Source organism: Vidua macroura, chromosome 12 (genome assembly GCF_024509145.1).
Source record: "Vidua macroura isolate BioBank_ID:100142 chromosome 12, ASM2450914v1, whole genome shotgun sequence".
Taxonomy (NCBI): Eukaryota; Metazoa; Chordata; class Aves; order Passeriformes; family Viduidae; genus Vidua; species Vidua macroura.
In genome coordinates, this window is record NC_071582.1 from 16,360,118 (window position 1) to 16,379,222 (window position 19,105).

A 19,105-nucleotide genomic window follows, 5' to 3' on the forward strand; every position below is an offset into this window, starting at 1 on the left:
ATTGGTCAGAGAGAGAGGGAGTATTTGTTTCAGCATGAAAATCTCTTGTCTGCAACAGTTAAAGCTGGTAATTCCAGAGTTTATGTGCCTGACGTGCCCAGAGCTGCTCTAGTCCCTGGGCTGATGAGCTTTCTGAGTTGGGTAAAGTTCTGGCAGGAGCCAGTTTATAATGAATTGACTGGTGGAAGAAAATATAAAAGCTCATGAGAAACATCAGCCTGACACAGGAGCTGTTTCTGTTCAGATGATGTTCTAATCCAAGTGTGTCGGTACCTCACTACAGCAAAAATTTGACTCCATATCTAGCAAGTATTGACAAATGTGAAAAAGTTTGTTTTGAGTTATTACATAAGGGGTCTTTTATATATATGGTGTATTACAACAGGGTGATTCAGTGCTTTGTCACAATCTATGAAATAAAAAAAGTATATGCTTGTAAGATTTCAGAAAAAAAAGGTACCGTTTCTTTTCCCTGCATGTGGCAATTTACTGAATAATGCATCATTTTGTCAACTTTTATATAGCAATCAATAAATGCCCTACGGTGCCACCTGCACACGGGAGACGAGAGTGAAGATCATTATAGAAACAGGCTTGAAACTTGCTTGAAATAAAAGTCCCAGTTCTATACTTGCAGTTTTGGAGGTCTGGGCTGTTTTTCTTTTCATTCTAGAGTAGCTGTAATTTATCTTGTTCAGCCTGAGTGAAATTCCTCGTGTTTGCAAGGCTGGTATGAAAGCCTTTGCCTCCAAAACCCCAAGGAGATTTACCAAGAAAATGTAGTTGTTGTTACAATCATCATCATAACTTTCCACCAGAACTCAAATGGAGAGTGTGTAAAAATAAAAATTTGAGCTTATAGTTGGAAATTTTTTGTCCTCCGTCCTTTGATTTTGATGTGTAAACACATATTTGTGCTAAGCCTGTTTTCCCTTTTCTGATCCTAATTGTTCTGATCCTTGAACACTTAAACAATCAAGCTTTACTGGCTTTTGCAGGAAATAAGTTTCAAGGATGGTCAGGTAAATGCCTTTGGAAAATGAGCTTTAAATGTGCATAAGGAAATAATCATGCTAGAATTTCAAATTATGTGAAGTTACAAAAAAAAATTAATTTAATTGTCTATATCTTTTAGAAATTTTGCAGCTACATTTAAAGTTCAGATATTCTGAAGATTTGGCTTAAAAGTTATAAAATATTCTGACTCATTATGTAACAATTCCATAACATATTGGAAAATGAGAGAACAGTATCTATTTTGAAATGTAAGATGGGATTAGGCTCCCTTAATTGTGCTGATGTTTTTGGGTTTTTTTTTGAACAAACTCTTGTTAAAACAATGATCACCAAACACTCCCGTGACTCTGCAGACTCTCTTTCCAGTCGGAATGGTGACATAAAGAATGCTGCTTGCAGCTTCTACCTTTTAAAGTGATTTCAAACCCTGTCACCACGTCTAATCCTTGTATGGTTCCAGTCCTGCAAGTCTGCAGACAGGGAACTTGATCAGTGCGGAGCAGTTCAAGTGTGTAAGCCAGGTCACAGCACCTGCCTTGGTGTGCTCTGCCTCTGGCATTACAGTCCCTGGAAAGGTGCACTTTAGTTTCTTATTTGCTTTTAAAGGTGATGTCAGCAGTAAGCAATGATTTTTTCATGTAAGGAGACATGTAATACCTTGTTAACACTTCTATGAATTCCAGTGTCTAAGTGGAGACAAGTAAAACGGTCAGTATTTTTCTACCATGTCCCAGTCCTCTTATAAAAGTTTTCCAAGCCAAGCAGAATAGTTTGTTACCTAAAAGGTGATCTTGAAAAAGCAGAACAAGAAGTAGGGGCTAAAAAAGGGAGTAAAGAAACAGATTTGTTGTTCCAAGCTCCAGTGGTTTACTTTAAGAAACAATTAAACATATTAATATCCAATCACCAACATTATTTAAGTTTGAAACAGTCTAGAGTTTTAAACTCTCATAAGATTTCAGCACACTAAGGACTACTGCTTCTTTCTGACTTTTCTTATACCTCTAAGGCTGCCACTTAAGGCAGTAGCAGTGTGGTAGACATTGACCAAATACAGCGTAAATACCTTGACTGAGATGGTCTCTATTTCTTATATCCAGTTAAGATGGCAACAAGGGTTAGTTTGAAGATGATCTGTAATAAAACCAAATAACTTCAAGTCTCAAACCTCCTTAAGAAAAGTAGATTTGATTTCCCAAGAAAAATGTGTATGTATTCCCTAGTGGAGTTAGTATAAAGCATAATAATTAATCCTCTCACTAGACAATAGTTACTGGTCTGTTATTTGCTTTATTGTATACAGGAACTCATGCAAAACTGAAACAGCGAGATTTGTCGGTTGTTTAGGAGCTCTTAGATCTAAACTTTGAGCTCAGGCCACAAGATCACGTACACAGTAACAGTACTGACTCTTTGATACATTGTGACCAGCAAGTTAAAAAATTGCTTAGGAGAGACCATTAAGTCCTATAAAATATGTTGAATCCATTTCTGACTTCCATTTCATCTTTATACTTTTTATTAACTTACTTTTCTTTGAAAGCAGGAATAGAAAGAGCTGAATCTTGGTTAAAATAGCTTTATTTTTAATAAAGTGAAAAAACACTGGGGTTTGGCTTAGACTGATTTTTTTCTTTACCATATGTTTATAACACTGATAGGAATTTGTTTCTAATTATTCATAGTAATAAATCTTTTTTTTGCTGCTCACAAGGTTCATCGTTCTGAACATGAGCCCCATAGAAGTGTCAGCAAACACCCCATATTAACATAATCTCAGTTTTTGGTGTTAAAGCCTAGGAACAAAAAGGGCATATGTAGAAGTTCTCTTTATGTGTGTCGATGTGTTTGCAATTATTCATTACCGGCTGGAGCAAAAGTCTGGATTTCAGTTCCAGTTCCAGACTTGGAGCAGAATGAACAGCACGACTTCATTGCTAGAACTGAGTTTTATCCTTGCTGCTGCTGGGTTTATTGCTTGTCTTGTGACAGTAGCGAAAAGCTTTAGCTGGGATCAATACACCATAATCATCTTCAGTCACACGGGGAACATGGTTCCATGCTTAGAAGGTGAATTTGTATCTACTTGAGCAGTTGCTGTGATTTTAGTAGTGGATTACTGAGGAAGGAAACAGAAGGGGGTGGGGGGGGGGGGGGAAAGGAGATTGTTTGCTTGACCAACATGTTACAGGTTACATACAAAATCTGAAAATAGAGCCCCTGCTTGATTCAGGGCAAAGTGACAACTTCTATAATCACCCAGGTCACAGGAAGTTAAATGCCTCCCACAAACAGCTTGCTGTGCTCAAAGGGCATTCCATATCCTGTTTGCATATTCTCTGTCCAAGTAATCCAGACTATTCTGTTTGGCCTAGGGCCTAGGAAATTTGCATTGATTTCTGCTGAAAAGTGAGAGTTTTGGTTGAAGAAAAGTTTGGTGACATTTCTCAGTTTTCTACTTCAAAAGGCAGATACAATACTTAACCATTTTGTCCAAGATTGCCTTTCCAACCATTTGCCTTCCAGTATTTGCCTTTCCATTATATTTGTGTTTCCAAGGATCTGTGGGCTATGCTGTAAAACAAAGAATAAACTGCTTCACCAACCTTTTGGTGTTCTCTGGTACCAAGGGCAGGTTGGGACAGGTGGGGAAGGCATTGCCCTGTGCCTTTTTAAGTTGTCCCTAAGGGATAATAACATTGGGCTGGGGGAAGGAAGAAAGGTTCTAGAAGAAAACAGAGTACCAGAAAGTCAGGTTCTGTGCCTCCATCTGGAATTCCAGCCACAGATGCAATCTCAGAAAATAGTTCCCAAATTAGTAATGGAAACATTAACTTGTGTCATTATTTTCAGACATGTGGTTCATAAAACATGGCTGAAGTGTTTGGTCTAATGATACACAAAGGAAGAGAATGTATTATCTAAAAAAGAAGGAAGGAACTTTATAGAGGAAATTGCAGTGTAGAAATGCTGAATTTAGGAGGGAAAAAATGGGGTAACTGCAGAGTAGGAATGAGAATTTTGTTCCATTGTTTCATTAGGAAGAAGAATGCAGTCTGTTCCTGGTAAGGAACAGCAACACCATGGCTCTGCAGAGTGACTCTACTTGTGTTCACCTCCATGCAACTACTCAGGGCTAAGGAACGGAGGAGGTCATGGATAATCATGGAAGGATTTTCAGAGCTGCTTCAGGTCTTGGTGCCCAGGAAGCAAAAGAGCAGTGCTGCACATATTTAATGAAGATATTAGACTTTGAGTAAATTTTTGGTAACACATAGCAGCAATAGAGTAACGGACTTCAGAAACATTTATCTATAAATGTACATGGGGTTGTTATGTGGTTTTTTTTTTTTTTTTTTTTTTTTTTTTTTTTTTTTTTTAGAGGAACAGTCTATTACGAGGCAGTCTGGTATAGCTAGAGAAAATCAGATAACAGTCTGAGCACACAGGTTAGGTCTTGTTCAGGCACAATCTCAGCTCTCCTGGCTGGAATCACACTACTCTTACAAGGCACTATTATGTCTAGAATCCCTGATCTCTTTTCTCCCTTTCATGTGGTTATTGCAAGTGATCACACATATATTCTGCTAGAAGCTGTGTTTTGGGAAGAAATAAGAGAAAGGCTGGAAATTGTACATGGATTTTCTAATCTTGGTCTTTGCTGTGAAGTTTTACCATGCAGGATTGGCTGAAAATGCTGACAAAAGGAAAAATGCTGTTGCTGCACCCTGCTTTCATCTGGATCCTGCCTCGTCCTTCCCCCTTTTTTCACTGCTGGTGGTTTTCCAAGGAGGACAACATCTGAGTTTTGTCTGTGCAAGCACCTTTAGATGCAGTTATATGAGAGCAGTTCCACTGAGAGCAAGAGGATTGGCCTTTGCAGGAATCTAAATGGGAAAGAAGTTGCAAGAACAGGCTTTCTGCTATCCATAGTCTCCGTAGACTAGAACTTCAATAATTCTTCTTGTGAGAGGGAAAAAAAAAAAAAAAAGCATTTTGTCCCTTTTCAGTGAGAAGCTGCATTGGCTCCTTTGTACCACCACTGCTTCCTTGACTGGAGGTTCCTGTGCTGTGGCACCTTTATGTGGGTCACCACCATCCCTTCTCTGAAGATGGTGACACCTTATCCCACTGTCTACAAGTAGTAGATATCTCCTGCTATCCTATACACGAAGTCATCTTTTCTCTGTATTTTGAAAGGAAATACAACTCTTGGCTCAAAATCATAGGGATTGATTCTTTTCAGCTGGCCACTTCTTTGTGGTTTTTCCAGGACTCAGCTCAGGAGAAAGTTGCCAAAGTCCAGCTGCATGATCTCTAGTGCCAGACTGGATCCTGAGGCCTTCCATAGTAATTTGAAGCATTGTTAGTTTAATTATGTCATAATTACCCAGGTTCATTAATATGAAAAAGGAGAACTTAGACAATTTCTTTCTGCTTTTAATGGAGTCACCTGGGCAAATGAAAGAAGGTGAAAGGTGTGCATATTATTCAAAGTGACTGCTGAAGTGAAACTTTGCATTAGTAAAACTGATACAAATATCAGTTCTGTCATGTTTTCTATGTGTGCTTCTTGCAGAGGAGCACCATAATTGGGGCTGGGCACAGGATTCATGGCAGTGACCAGGAATTTAAGGGATATCTTTCCATTTTGCTGATATCTGAAGTGGTTTCCATGGCTCTAGTCAAAATAGGAGGCAGTGTCCTAGTGAGACTGGCACACCAGAGAGTTTCTAGCGTGTTGGCTGAAAAAAGCAGGATACCTAGTTTTTTGGTTTTTTTTTTTTTGTGCATCTGTTTCTGAGCAACAGTAATGGGGGACTGATGTGGCAGACAGGCAGGTGACTGGGTTGTGTGGTTCTGTGCCCCAGCTGGGCTCTGGGGCTGAGGGTGCACAACAGCGGTGTGCATCCCATCAGAACAGAGGGGTTCCTGGCCCCGCTCCTCCGTGGGGACCCTGGCGGGTGAGCTGTCCCTGGCTCATGTCAAGGGCTGATAAGAGAGGTGCTGTTTCTGGAATGGCGGCAAACGGGGCCGTGAGATGCGGGACGCCAGGAGCCAACTCAGGGGGCTGAACCCCGCTGTGTGTCAGTGCAGGCAGGCGGAGGCACGAGGAGATCTCTGCAGTGGGGTCAGGCAATGCTCGGGCCGAGTGGGGTCGGGGCTGTGCTGGGGCAGTTCAGGTGGGACGGCCCGGCCAGGTGGGGCTGGAAGGGGGCGGCGGCCGCGGCTGCTCCCGCTCCCGCCTCCCCCTGAGGGGCGGCTGCTGCCGCCGGCGCGCGAGGAGGCGGCGGGAGCCAATGGCGGGCGGCTGAGGCGGGGAGCGCGGGCCAATGGGAGGCCGCGGCGCCGGAGCGCGCGGGCCCCGGGCGGGGGGAGGCCAATGGGGAGCGGCGCGCGGCGCGCGCGCAGCCGAGGGCGGGGAGGGGCGGGGCGCGCGCGCGGTGCCGCCCCTTCCCCGCCGCAGTGAGGAGCGACCGGGCGGCCATGTTGTGCGGGGGGAGGGGAGCAAGGAGTTGAGAGGAGACGGCGGAGGCTCCCTCACACACACGGCACAAGATGGCCGGGGAGCAGCCGCAGCTCCCGCCCGTCTCCCGGCGCTGTCCCCGCCGCTCGCACCGGAGACGCCCGGCGGGCGCCCTCGGTGCCGCTCCCGGGCGCCAAATCGGGCCCGGCGCTCTGTGGGCTCCGGGGCTTCGGAGGGCGGCGAGCCGGGCTGCCGAGCGGGGCTGCCGACGGTCGGGCAGCAATGGCGCCGGGCTGCCGAGCGCTGCCCGCGCCGCTCCCTCGCCGGGCGGGCGCGGGGCTGCCCTTGACCGCGGGCAGGGAGAGCCGGGAGCAGCGCCCCGTCCTCGGGGCCCCGGGTGCCTGTCAGAGGGCTGCTCTTCGCCGGGTAAGTGCCGGAGTCTCCGGGCTCCTCATTGTCCTTTGTCCTTGGGAGGAAAAACAAAATGTCCTTGGAGCCGGGAGGGGGAGGGGGCGCTGCCTCTCCCTGCCCCCTCCTTCCCCCCCCGCCGCTCGCAGAGGGGACCTGCGGGTACCCTCGGGGACCCCCGCCCGTGCCCGAGACCGGGCTGAGCTGAGGGGGAGCGGCGGGACGAGGGGAGCCCGGTGACCCTCGGCGGCTGCGGGCGCTCCCTTCGCTCTCCTGCGAGCACCCGGGAGGCTCCGCACGCCCCGTCCCCGATGCAGCCCCGGGGGGAGCAGCGGCGGGTTTTGGCTCCCCTGTGCAGCACCGAGGGCAGGGGGGGCTGCGGACCGGATCCCCCCGGCACAGCGTTCAAGGGGGGTATCTGCAAACCAGCCTGGAACTCCAATGCAGCAGTGGAGGGAGGGGGGAGAGGTGAAGGCTGTACGACAGCATCACTGAAATGTTTAGCCCCGTGTCTGTGTAAAGAGCGTTTCTTGCCCGTCGCTGGTCGGATGGGGATGTTTTCGTAGTTTCTAAGAACAAAGACGCCATGTCCTTTTCTCTTAAAAATAAAACTTGGAGTGTTTTTTTTTGTGGGGTGTTGGCTTTTAACTCTTTGTAAGCCAGTAAGAGAAACAGGCTGCGGATGAGACAGATTGGTACTTTATGAAACAATAGAGGGAAATTGACTTCACTGGAGAAACAGCAATTCAGGTGCAGAAGTTTAAAAGAAAACTCCTAGGAATTACTTGCAAATTTGATTTTGTAATTAAAACGGCAATGTAGAAACTTAAAAGCTTGAGAAAAACAAAGCTCGGTCATACCAAGTCTGCCGTTTAAAGTTGGCAAAATACTACAGTTGTGATTTAAGCGACACTACAAAAAAAAAAAAGAGAGTTACTTAAATACGAATTACACGATAAGGAAACGGATGAGTTTGCGTCTGACATGGAAAGCTTTTAAAAAACATTTAATGGGTATCAGGTTTGTTTTTATTATTCAGTTTACAGGTTTTTCAGAGATCTCACAGTTACTTTTCTTTGCAAAACATTTTAATCGTCCTTTCGGTGTTCTGATAATTTAGAAGTTGTACAACACCTATTGCAAGACTTTCTAAAAATGCAAGTTTAAATGTAATGGCTGACGTTTGTTTTGGGTTGGCTTGCGTTCAGCAATTACCAATTTAAGGGTAAAATTGTAATTCTAAATATATAAAAAGTCCCTGTAGAAGAGCAAAAGGCAAATACTAAAAACTTTAGGTTTAATTGGAGGTTGTGCGTAGCCATATTTGTTGGATTTTAATGGTGTACGCTTGTGCAAGGTTATAAAACTCTGTGCAGATTTTAAATACTGCAGTTGGAGGTAAATCTACATTTTTCGGTACTTCCTCTTCAAATAAGAATCTGCCATTGCAACAATTGAAGTTAGCCCTTTTTTTGGAAATAGAAATACAAGTTTTAGCAACCACTGGACTTCTGTCACCTTTATGCAAAGTGTTCGGTGTCTTTATTTTAGATTTGGATTATGGTGGTTTTATAACCCCAGCAACAGTTCTGCAGTGTAGAACAGGTTCTGCCATACACACTTTGCCCTAAAGAAAGTTCTAGCTTTAGGTGGGTGTCTGCTGAATTTGTCTTAAGTATATTACAGGATAATTTTTTTAATAGTTTTGACTGGTTTATTTTAACAGCTGAAAATAAAGTAGCAGGTAATTGTCCAGAAAGTAAAATACTTGTAATTCATAATGTGTTTTATTTACTAGTTCTGCAGCAGGTTTTTTATATTTAAGGTGTAGGTGTTTGAATTTATACATCTTTTAATCCAGCATAAAACTTGTTTTTTAATTGTATATTTACAGAATGATTCTACACTTCTAGAGTATGAAGTAATGCTGGTGATAAATATAATTGCTGCAAAATAAAATGTTATGGCTTTTCACAAAAGGCAAGAAAAGTTGTCTAGAGGTTGTGCAAATATGGTGTTCCTTGTGTTAAAATAACAGTTTGAGATCTGATTAAAGAAGCTGAAGGATTTAAAACTGTATTCTAAAGGGCAAAAAAGATGGTTTTTTGGGGAGATGAAGTAACTTAGGACTTGAAATTCAGAGAAGCTGATGACAGAAGCCATTTTAAAATAACCTTGCTATCAGTAAAGGTTTTATTTAATTTTGTATAGTGTATTGCTCAAGATTTTAATGTGGAAAAAAAAGTAAAAGGGCTGAGGGATATTGTGTGATAAATTATGCAGTAAAAAAATCTTAAATTGGAATTTTAGCTTTAAATCTTTCAAAATTAAAGTAATAGGAGACAGAAGAGCAGACTGCAGTTATTCATGAAAAACACAGATCATGCATGTTGTATGTCAGTCACTCATCTCCAGTGGGTTTTTCTTCAGCCAGGAATGTATAGCCACTCATACTTTTATTTTTAGAGTTCAGCTCAAAAGATAGTTACTGCAATCATAAGTTTTTCCTGACTTAATAATTATCTAAAGATTGATAGATTTCAGGCATATGAGTAACGCTGCTTTTCTAAAGCAAAATACTGAAAATTTCCATACTTTGTTTTTTCAGGTAGGATTTCGTGAGCAGAACCTTATTTCCTGACTACCTTCCAGAGGATTCATTCATGCCTTATTTTTCTTAGGTAAGAATGGTTATACCTTGTGTTAATATGTTAATTTACTTGTTATTTTTTTGAAACTGGATTTTGCCTTTTTTGTACTGTGCAGATTTGAAGAAAAAAAAAAATCTCATTTTTATATGGAGGGGACACATTTTTATAAATTGTCTGGACTTCTGAAAAGCTTTTTGTTGCAGTTACAGGTAGACTGTCTTCATATAATGTCACATTTATGTGCTGCTTGGGTATAAATTTTATTTTACTAAAAGCTGTTAAATATGTGGATTGTTTATTTTTATCATATATGGGTACATGTATATGTATTGTATTTGGTGGAAAAGGACACTATGTGCATATAAACTGAAGTTCTGTATGTCCTGTTTCACCAGTGAAAACCTGCATTAAACTTAGATACAGGTTTTTTACGTAATGAGTTTGTAGCATTAACGTTTGGGGAAACTGTAGAATTTGTATATGAAGGTAGTAACCCAAGACTTCAGGAATTCATAGAGAAGGAGATTTTGGGGCCTGTTTTTTTTTTGTTTTGGGGACTAATGCTTAACAACAACAGAATATTGGTTTTGTACTGTTGGTAAAACTTTCGTTTTTTCAAAGACATTTCCTTTACGTATTTTCAGAAAGTTTGTCAGTCAAGAATGTCAGGATTAAAGAGCTCGTCTATTCCTTGTTTTCAGACAAACCTGGTTTTGTTGTTTTTTATCTTTAAGGGCTATTACTGGATATTGTTCTTCCAAAGGTTCAGATGACTGGTTGGGCAAAAGACCTTGAGCAAAATTCTGTACTGTGCGTGCCAGGTATGTTACACTGTGTTTTGTTTGTTTTGTGTTTTTTGCTTTTTAATCATACTGGAAACAATTTTTTTTAATAAACATTAAACATTTAAGTTTCAGTGTTTTACCTTGTGGAATTTATTTTCTTTTGAGCTTAGTGCATTTGGAAATTGTTAGTATGTACGTACTACAGCAGCGTTAATGTCTCCTGCATATTTGAAGATTTTATGGTCACTCAAAAGTACAACTTCTTAACAATCTGCTATGACCATGTTGACATGCAAACATGTTAGTGAAGCCAAAGGATTATCATCTCCTATGGATATTGTCTAATCAAACTTCAGGAATGCTTTTCCTTAGTTTGAGGTATTGGTTTATTAGCAAAAGATGCTCATAAGCTTTTCCTTTTCAAGAAATTGCGTATACAATAAACTTTAAAATTCTGGTTTTGTTGTAAATTTTATTCTAAAAGCCTAAAGTGGTACCCAGTTGTTATGAGGTATCTTGCTCTTCTTGCAGTGTAAACAAAGCAGCTTTTTAATGTTTATTTTTTGTTTTTACACTTCAGATTCTGCATTTAGGATCTCAGTAACCTTTGAGTCAGGCTTTCACCACTCTGTAATTAAAAGTGGGGGATCCTGTTTGCCTGTCTTAACTGGTTCCTTTTCCCAGCTTCCCATGCTCGTGTACTTCTGTGCGTACTCAGGACCTCAAAGCGTAAGGCGTCTTCATGAGGACACATGTATCAGGATTCCCAAAAATACTTTTGATGATTTGCTTTTTCAAGTTACTTAATTCATCATGATAACCAAAAAAATACAATTGTGAACCCTCACCTGAGTGCAGCTGGGTTTTTTTTGGTTTTTTTTGGTTTTTTTTTTTGGCTTGGATGAAGCCTTCAGTCTCTTCATAGAGAAGAGATTGTACACGATTTTCCATAAGCTTTACAAAAATGTCTCTTCAGGTTGTAATAAACCTTTATCTGCAGTGAGTCACTGCTGATGTGGAAGGTAGGGTTCAAATTATATTTATAGACATTGGACATGTGCCACCGTCATGGATGTCCTGCAGCAAACACAGCTAACAAGCAAGGTGATATGTCATAATGTTCCTGTGACTTCATCGTGTGACTGTCTGATGGGAAGTGTGAGAACTATAAGTTTGTGTTAGAAATTATCTCACACCTTAAGAATGACAGGGCATATCTAAAATCCCACATAAATTTTGAGTTTAGGGGGTCAAAAATCACAGATACTGCACAGTCTATTATGATAAAAGAACCAGCCTGGTCACGCAAAAGTCCGATAACACTGATGGGATTGAACCTGTCAGACTCGACTTATATTCCTGGTATTAAATTCTGAAATGTTGGAATCTGCAGCTTCTAACTGACCTGCTCTTAAAAAAAAAAAAAAAAAGTAGAAAAGTAAAAATGAGAAAATCACAGTGCTCAAGAGAGATCTTGCGTGACCTGAGCATTTTATGATCACTATGAAATTGAGCACTTTGATTTTTACTTGCATCTTTCCAGTATTGTTCTGATACTGATAGTGTTGAATAGACATTACAGTAAAAGCAGCTTTAATTGTCCCTTTTGTGAGCTGCCTTTTTGTGCAAGAACAACTTGTTTTCAGCTAACTGTGGCTTCACCTCTAGGATAGGTGGACTTCAGTGGGTTAGATGCACACTACTGGGACTTGAGGAAAGTTCCAAGTTCATGGCTACGCTACAGCGTGCTCGTGAGGATCGAGGCGGATCAGGAGAACCGCTCAGGTTGAGTCCAAACCTTCTCAGTGGAGGAAATCTGTTCCTCTGTGGGGGATATGAACCTGTGTTAAGTATTCTCATAGAAGAGATTCTGGTAGCATTGACAGCGTACATGGAAGAACATTGGTGTGGTGATACACATCATCTTTGCCAAAATACTTTGTTAATTAAATAATAAATACAAGAGAAAATGTGGTACCGGGTCATAGCTTTTGGGTGTCTGACCTCACCTCTTGCTGAAAAAGGAGATGCATTTTGTGATGGTTAGTGCCAGTCTTTGGGGGAAGGAGCCATGGACCTATGATGTCGGGCATGTTTTGTGTGGTGGGCTATACTGTACTTCAAGTGTCTGTAATTTTAAAACAAAAATAAGCCACAGCTATTAGAAAAAGTAAACTCATGCTTATTTTTAAGTAGGGGATGGATTTTTTTAATCATCAGGCTACAACAATTATAGCAAGTAGTCTGATTAAAAGATTTTGACATTAGATACAGGAAATACAGCTGTTAACAAGGAAACTTAATTTTTTTCAGCCAAGACTTGTATTTCCAAGCTTTGGTTTCTGGCTTGTGGCATAAACGTATGGCTTTGGTGATTTATTCTGTAGTTTAAGAGTGAATGTGTTTTGAATGTGAAAATTAAAAACTCAAAATACAGGGGTGTATTCTATAATAGTGGGAAAAAATAAATTGCGTGAATTAAATGTAATATATTATCAACATCCTCGTGCTGTTTTTACAAAACTCATTGTTTGGTTTATCCACTCACTTCCAAGACGAGAAGTGTCACTGCTACTACTACTACGTGATACCACTCTGACACACCCAAGATTGCTTTTGCACAAGTGTGCTGAGGTCAGAAGAACAAACTCTGGTGGAGTCTTCCTAACACTGTCATTAGAGGAAGGTGCTTTGTGGTGACAGCCATATTAAATATTACTCTCATTAAAGTTTCTGTCAAACTACCATAGCTGTGTGCGTGCTCTAGAACTAAAGAAAACAAGAACCAACTTGAAAGCAATGATGGATGTGTAGCTGTGCAGTGAATTATTAAAAATGGCTGAGAGCTGTAAACTGAGAGTCTTCCAGTCATTAACTTTACCTGTCTTCATATAGATTGTAGTTTCTAAGTGGCCTTTTATGAATGAAATGATTCAAAGGGCCCAAGTCCCTGGTTCATTTTTCATGCCTTGGATGACTGGTGGATGCCTCATGGCTGATCAGGGTCCAGCAGCCATGTTGAGTTTCTTCTAAGATGGTGGATGGGCACTTCACAGAAGTTCTGTGCTTCGATTAAGTAGCAGCTGCTTGTGCCCATTCAAATACATTTTAAAATATCATTAATACATTTTAAAACCTCTAAATTTCACATGCATTAGGATATTCTATGTGCTTATGCCAGTCTACTGCTATATTTTTTTTGTCACTTCCCTTTCTAAAGGCTTTTTCCATAATAAGAGTTTGCATAAATTGCATCAACAAAGAAATTACAATCCTGTTCATGCCATATTTCTTTCTACACCTCTGAGCAGCTGTCAAATGGAAGAGAAGAATTTAGAGGCTTGCACAGTACACATTGGATAGGTTCATTAATTTTTATGCATTTGAGGCTATATTTCAATATAAGTAGATTCTGAGAGATGACAAGAGTAGTGGTTTGCTTGTATGTGTCAAGAGGATAAACTTGAACCTCTTATTTAATGTAGTTGAAAATTACCCTGAAAAGGGGATTTATGAGTTGTTTTAGAGTTTAGGTCTTTAATCTTGCTACCTTTGCTTAAGGTAACTATGATTAAGAATTTATTGATACAGATTGCCAATAGGCATTTTTAGAGTCAGAGTTCCATATTTGGACCTTGCCCATACATGAGTAACTTTGAGATAGAGTAGATAATTTGTTCCACATAAATGTGTTATATAATTGCCCTGCAGCCAGCAGATACCTCCTCTCAGTAAAAAGAGCATTTTATTTTCTATTGTGAAGGGCAAGTCAGTTTGTTTAAGCATGCTTCCACTTGATGTCTGATCTTTTTCAAAAACTTCAAATAATATATTTTTTGTTGTTTTTTTCTCAATAAATTTGTGGACTGGGTCTGAATTTCTTGGGTTGTTTGCAGGTTCTTTAATAACAGGTTCCTTAGTGATACTTTAATTTTTTTTTAAATTAACTTCTGTAGCACATGCTGTGAGCTGGAAATGGTTGGGTTTTTTGTGTTTGTGGGGGGGTTTTGTTTGTCTTTTTATTTTTTTTTTATGAGAGTTTTGTAATAAAACATAATGCTTGGTCTTGTAGACCTTAAGGTCTACATCTCTTGTTTTTTAATTTATTTTAATTCAGTTCTTTTAATATCCTATTTTCCCTACAGATGTGTTGAGGAATTGATTTACTCACTGTAAGCAAAGTAGCTGCTCTTGGTTGAAGCACTGGTAAGTTGTTATTCCTAATAACATTTACTTTTTAGCTTTAAAAAACACCCCAGCAACCACACATGGCTGTAATGTTTAAGTGGCTGAAGGCTTTGGCTGAGTACATTCTGAAGGTCTTTAGTGTGTGGCCATGTGTGCATGTACGTTTCAGAAAAGCTTAAAAGGACCCTGGATCATTCCTGTGGGCTCTGGGGAAGTGAGCAGTACTTGGTAGGGCTCTCTCCCTGGCTGGCTGCAGAACAGCTTTCAGATCTGATTGTAGTTCTGGGGACTTCTGTGATTTGACTCCAGATTTCACTGAGAACTTTTATATCATAGTTGTGCTTGTTCAGAAGGGTTTTTGGTATGCAGATGTCTGTCTCTAGAGAGGTACTACACACAATTTGGATAACAAATGGTGTGGAAAGTATAGCAGGAAGAACTTGCTGTACAAGCATCTTGTGTTGTCCTTATGCTTCTGTCAGGATCAGTGGGAGCCTTTGAGCAGACACTTACTGTTCTGTTTCTGTTCTTCATTCATAAAGCTCTGGCTTTGCACAAAATGATAAATGCCAGTATTTTTTTTAAATTAAACTGCTAGCTGATAGACTTGAAATCATTCCTCATATAGTCAAAACATAAAATTGGCAGGCTTGAGTAGGTAAATTAATTCAGTTCTATACTGCATGAATATAGGGACAGAATTTTTTTCCCATTTCCTTAACTAAAAGGAATTTGGTCTTGACCTTTTGTTCTCTCTAGCACAACAAAGTCACCTTTTGTGACTTACTTGGGAGTTGCTTGTAGAAATGCACAAATCCTTTTGTCTTTCTCTCTGCTTGAAATTCAGACTCCTTGATTCTGCATATTTAATTAGGGCATCCATTGCATTTTGTATACATGGATTAACTTTTTTTTTATGTGAAGCTCTATTCCTCTAGCAATGTGCTTTGGAATACGTGCTTTTCTTTAAGAGACAGTTCCTTTTAGTCTGACGTGCTACCTGATTGAGCAAGGCCTTCCTTAGGCTTCACATAGCTTGGGAAAATGTTCCAAAATGCAAATCCACTCATTATAGTGGCTAGATGACAGTGAATTTTAGCTGTCCCATGGCTGTTTGTTAGTAGAGCCCTCCAGCAGCCACTGCCTTCTGCACTGCCTCAGGTGCTGGGAGAGAAGCTGGTTTTGTACTCCAAAGTCCTGTGCTTCTCTTCCACCCCATGGTATGGAGACTAATGTAGAGCCCTTCTGAGAAGGAAAAGGAATATGTGGAAGAAGGTGCAAACCTTGCTAGACTGTCTTAGTCTGGCCTTCTGCTGCTTCTGGGTCATTTCATTTTGGACCAATTTTTATTTTATCACTTGAGTTTTCAGTCCTGAAGCAAAGAGTTCATGGACTTTGAGGAATTAAGTTTTTAATGTGTGCACACAAATTCAGTTTTGATAAGTATTTAATTTCTTCTATCACTGTGGTCTGTAAGATTTATTACTTTGTTCTTTCAGAAGTCTTAAGCTGTTTTTCCCACTGCAGGTGTGTGTCAAGCAGTATATTTCTTGATATGTTTCTTCTCCAGCTATTCTTCAAAACTCTTCCTATGCTATCCACTGATGCCTTCCTAGCCCCAGTCACCTGATAGAATCTCTAAACATGTGACTCATGTTACGTTTTAATATTAATCTTTGTGTGATTGCTACATCTTTCTGTGTGCATTTTTGTTTTTTTCATTGGGTTGTAAATTAGCTATTGTCAGATCTGGCTCTTTGAGTAGAACTTTGACTTTTCAGTTACCTGCTGAGTAATTATTCCATTCTTTTCTGGTTTACAATCCTTACCTAAAGGAAGAGGTGAATGTGAAACCCTTAAATGGCTTAGTTGAAACAGTTGTCTACAAAAGAAGTTGTTTCAAAAAGCAGTTGCGAAAGCATTCCAATGTGTGGATCTGGAAAGATCTGGTGTTACGTTCTCTGGTTAATACAGTGTTTAGTTGAAGCACTAAATTTTATTTTTAGCTCTCTTTTTTAAGAGAAGAGAGAAAATACTCAAAAACACCAGGAGCTTTATTAAAGTTGGCATATTTTGCTTAATGTAATAAAATTTATTATTTAAAAATAATACACACAAAAGAGTGCATTTGTGAATAAAACTACATCTTACCTGGAATTAACCTTGAAATCTGACAAATCTGGCAAATAGCCTTTCTTAACCAAAAATACCCAAACCTACATGAGTTGTGCTTTTACTGCTCTGCTTAAGGAACATCTAATGGTGGTAAAAGCAGATTTAGGGCTGTCCAGAGCACTTAGTTCCTGCTAAAGATGGTACAGAATAAAATAATGGACTTAGCTGCCAATAAAGGACACTTACTTCCTCCAGTGTAAAAGTTACCAGGGGTGTCGTTGAGAGTAAAGTCTTTCTTTAATGAACTTTGAGGTGTAGAAATTGAGGTTTGGTTTGCTCAGAACCTCATTGTGTCCATTCAGCTTCCTCTGTTGGAGTGAATTCCCTTTCCCAAGTAGGTCACCTCGGTTAAGAGTTTAAACCTCAGATTTCATTCTGGAGTAGTTTGTAAATGTATTGGTGTCTTATGCGTGGGTATTGTATGTGTTGGGCTTCAGTCTCACTCTGTAATGAATGCAGGGTTACAGTGGACCTGAAATGGCTGAAGCCATGGGTTTGGCCATAAGGCATGTCTATTGTTGCTGTGATATTTTAAAACAGCAACAAATAATTGCAATAAAAGCTGAAGAGAAAAACTTTGTAAACTCAGATAATTTGTAATTGTTGCCTTGAATGTTTAGGCAGGTTGGGAATTGATGGCATGGAGTGTCAACATGTTACCAGTGGTTGGAAGGAAACTTTGTCAGGATTACAGGACTAGGCAGGTCCCTGATTTATCATGACCAAAATAACAGTGCTTGGAAACCAAACCAGTAACTAGTAGATAACAGAAGCTTGAAAAATGGGTGGATGCCTAATTCATTTTACAGAAGGAATGGTAGACTCATGTCATCTAGGAAAAAAAAAAGGGTTTTTCAGGATCTACCTCAAGTGCAGGATCACTGCATATGTCTTCATGGAGGAGTGTATTTTTGTAGCATTATTGAAATTTCTTAGTAAAATGTGCCTTAATTCATAAGTAAACAAATGCTGTGAAATCTTCTAAAGCAAATGTAAATTTCACAAGTGTAGAGGCTGCTATTAATATTTTGGCCATTCCTGTGGCATCCTTTTGATGTATAACAGCTTGGAGAACAAGAATGTGTTCTTAATTATAATACCTCATCAGTTCTGTTTACTGTTAATTATTCTACAAGATTTAGAGAAGCGTTTAAGATGAAGGTCATGGGGTTACTTGTGAAGTTCTTGGTCCAACCCAACGTAGGTGAACCGAGCAGGGAAATTTGCCCTGAAATTGCTTTTGGCAGATCCTGTGAGTGTCTGAGGCAGAGGTCTAACCCAGCTGGAAAGAGCCTTTTAAGGGTGACTAATACATAACTAAATTACCTTTTTAGAGATGGGGAAAGTTGATGTCAGTAATTGGGATTCTATATGTTAAGCTTATTAAAAATAGCTAAAAATAATTTTAATGGTCTTGTTTATGGGGTTTCCACTGTATGTTAATCATTCTGTTTGAATGTGTCAATAATGGACAACTTTTTGGTGTTTTTTTGTTTGGATACTTCGGTGAAGGCATTACTATTGAAAAACATTCAACATTTTAATTCATCTTCAAATGCCTAAACAGATTTGAAATTAATTTAGTGAGAACTGGAAAAAAAACCCAAACCAAACCCAAAGCAACCCCAAAACTAGCTTAGTGTGAGGGAAAAACACCTTTCAAAATATTTAATACATTGTCTTAACTGAGGATGAGTTGAATGTTTAAAACAGAGCATTTCTTTAAACTGGAAAGTTCTGTTTCTGAAAGCATGAATGTCCTGGGGTTGAATACTCCTGCAGCTATGCGTGTTTCCCAGTGCAAAGTGAAATTGCCAGATACCATATTCCACTTCTATGTGCACTACTTTCCCATTGTATTTAAAACAAGGAAGTCTATAGAACAGCATAAAACAGGACACATGGGTACTTGTGACAGTCAGACTGGGGCTTGCTGCACTGCTTCCAGTGCTCCTTGCTTTGCGGTAACTGGTTATTTTGAGATGAGACTGGGGATGCTGAGGCAGAGACCACTAGATGGCCCCACTGGTTTTTGCTGGGCTATGGGTAGTTTCTGCATCCCTCATCAGAATCTGCCCAGGATCCCAGGGAGCAGAGTGGTGGTGAAGTTGGCTTTCAGACTAAAATGAGGTTAAACCTATACATATTCAAAAAAATAAATTGATGTTGGAGTGCAGATACTCAAAATCATGAAGACATTTTAAAACCCTTTTTGCATGTCAGCCTACAGTCAGCATTGGTTTCAAAATGATGCTCTTAACACTTAGTAACTTCCTGTACCTAAGTTTTGCATGTGAGGAGGAGTAAGGTTTTACTTGAAGTAATTTGAGCTTATATTTCTTGGAAGAAGATAGGAAGATGGGAACATTGGATTTGTCTTTATCCATGTGGATACCGTTTGTTCAGTTTGGTTT

At 40.0% G+C, this 19,105-nt stretch overlaps 1 long non-coding RNA gene across 2 annotated transcripts in view; it reads left to right on the top strand.

Annotated features, from left to right (window-relative positions):
* LOC128813263 (uncharacterized) overlaps positions 1 to 19,105 on the top strand; it is a 33,075-nt gene that overhangs the window by 12,850 nt on the left and 1,120 nt on the right. The window contains exons 1-4 of one of the 2 annotated variants that reach the window (XR_008438978.1): positions 6,500 to 6,910; positions 9,501 to 9,573; positions 10,278 to 10,364; positions 14,474 to 14,534. This is a non-coding gene — a long non-coding RNA (uncharacterized LOC128813263). Of the gene's footprint in view, positions 1 to 6,499; positions 6,911 to 9,500; positions 9,574 to 10,277; positions 10,365 to 14,473; positions 14,535 to 19,105 lie in introns of those variants that run through there. The other variant, XR_008438979.1, reaches the window with a different exon arrangement.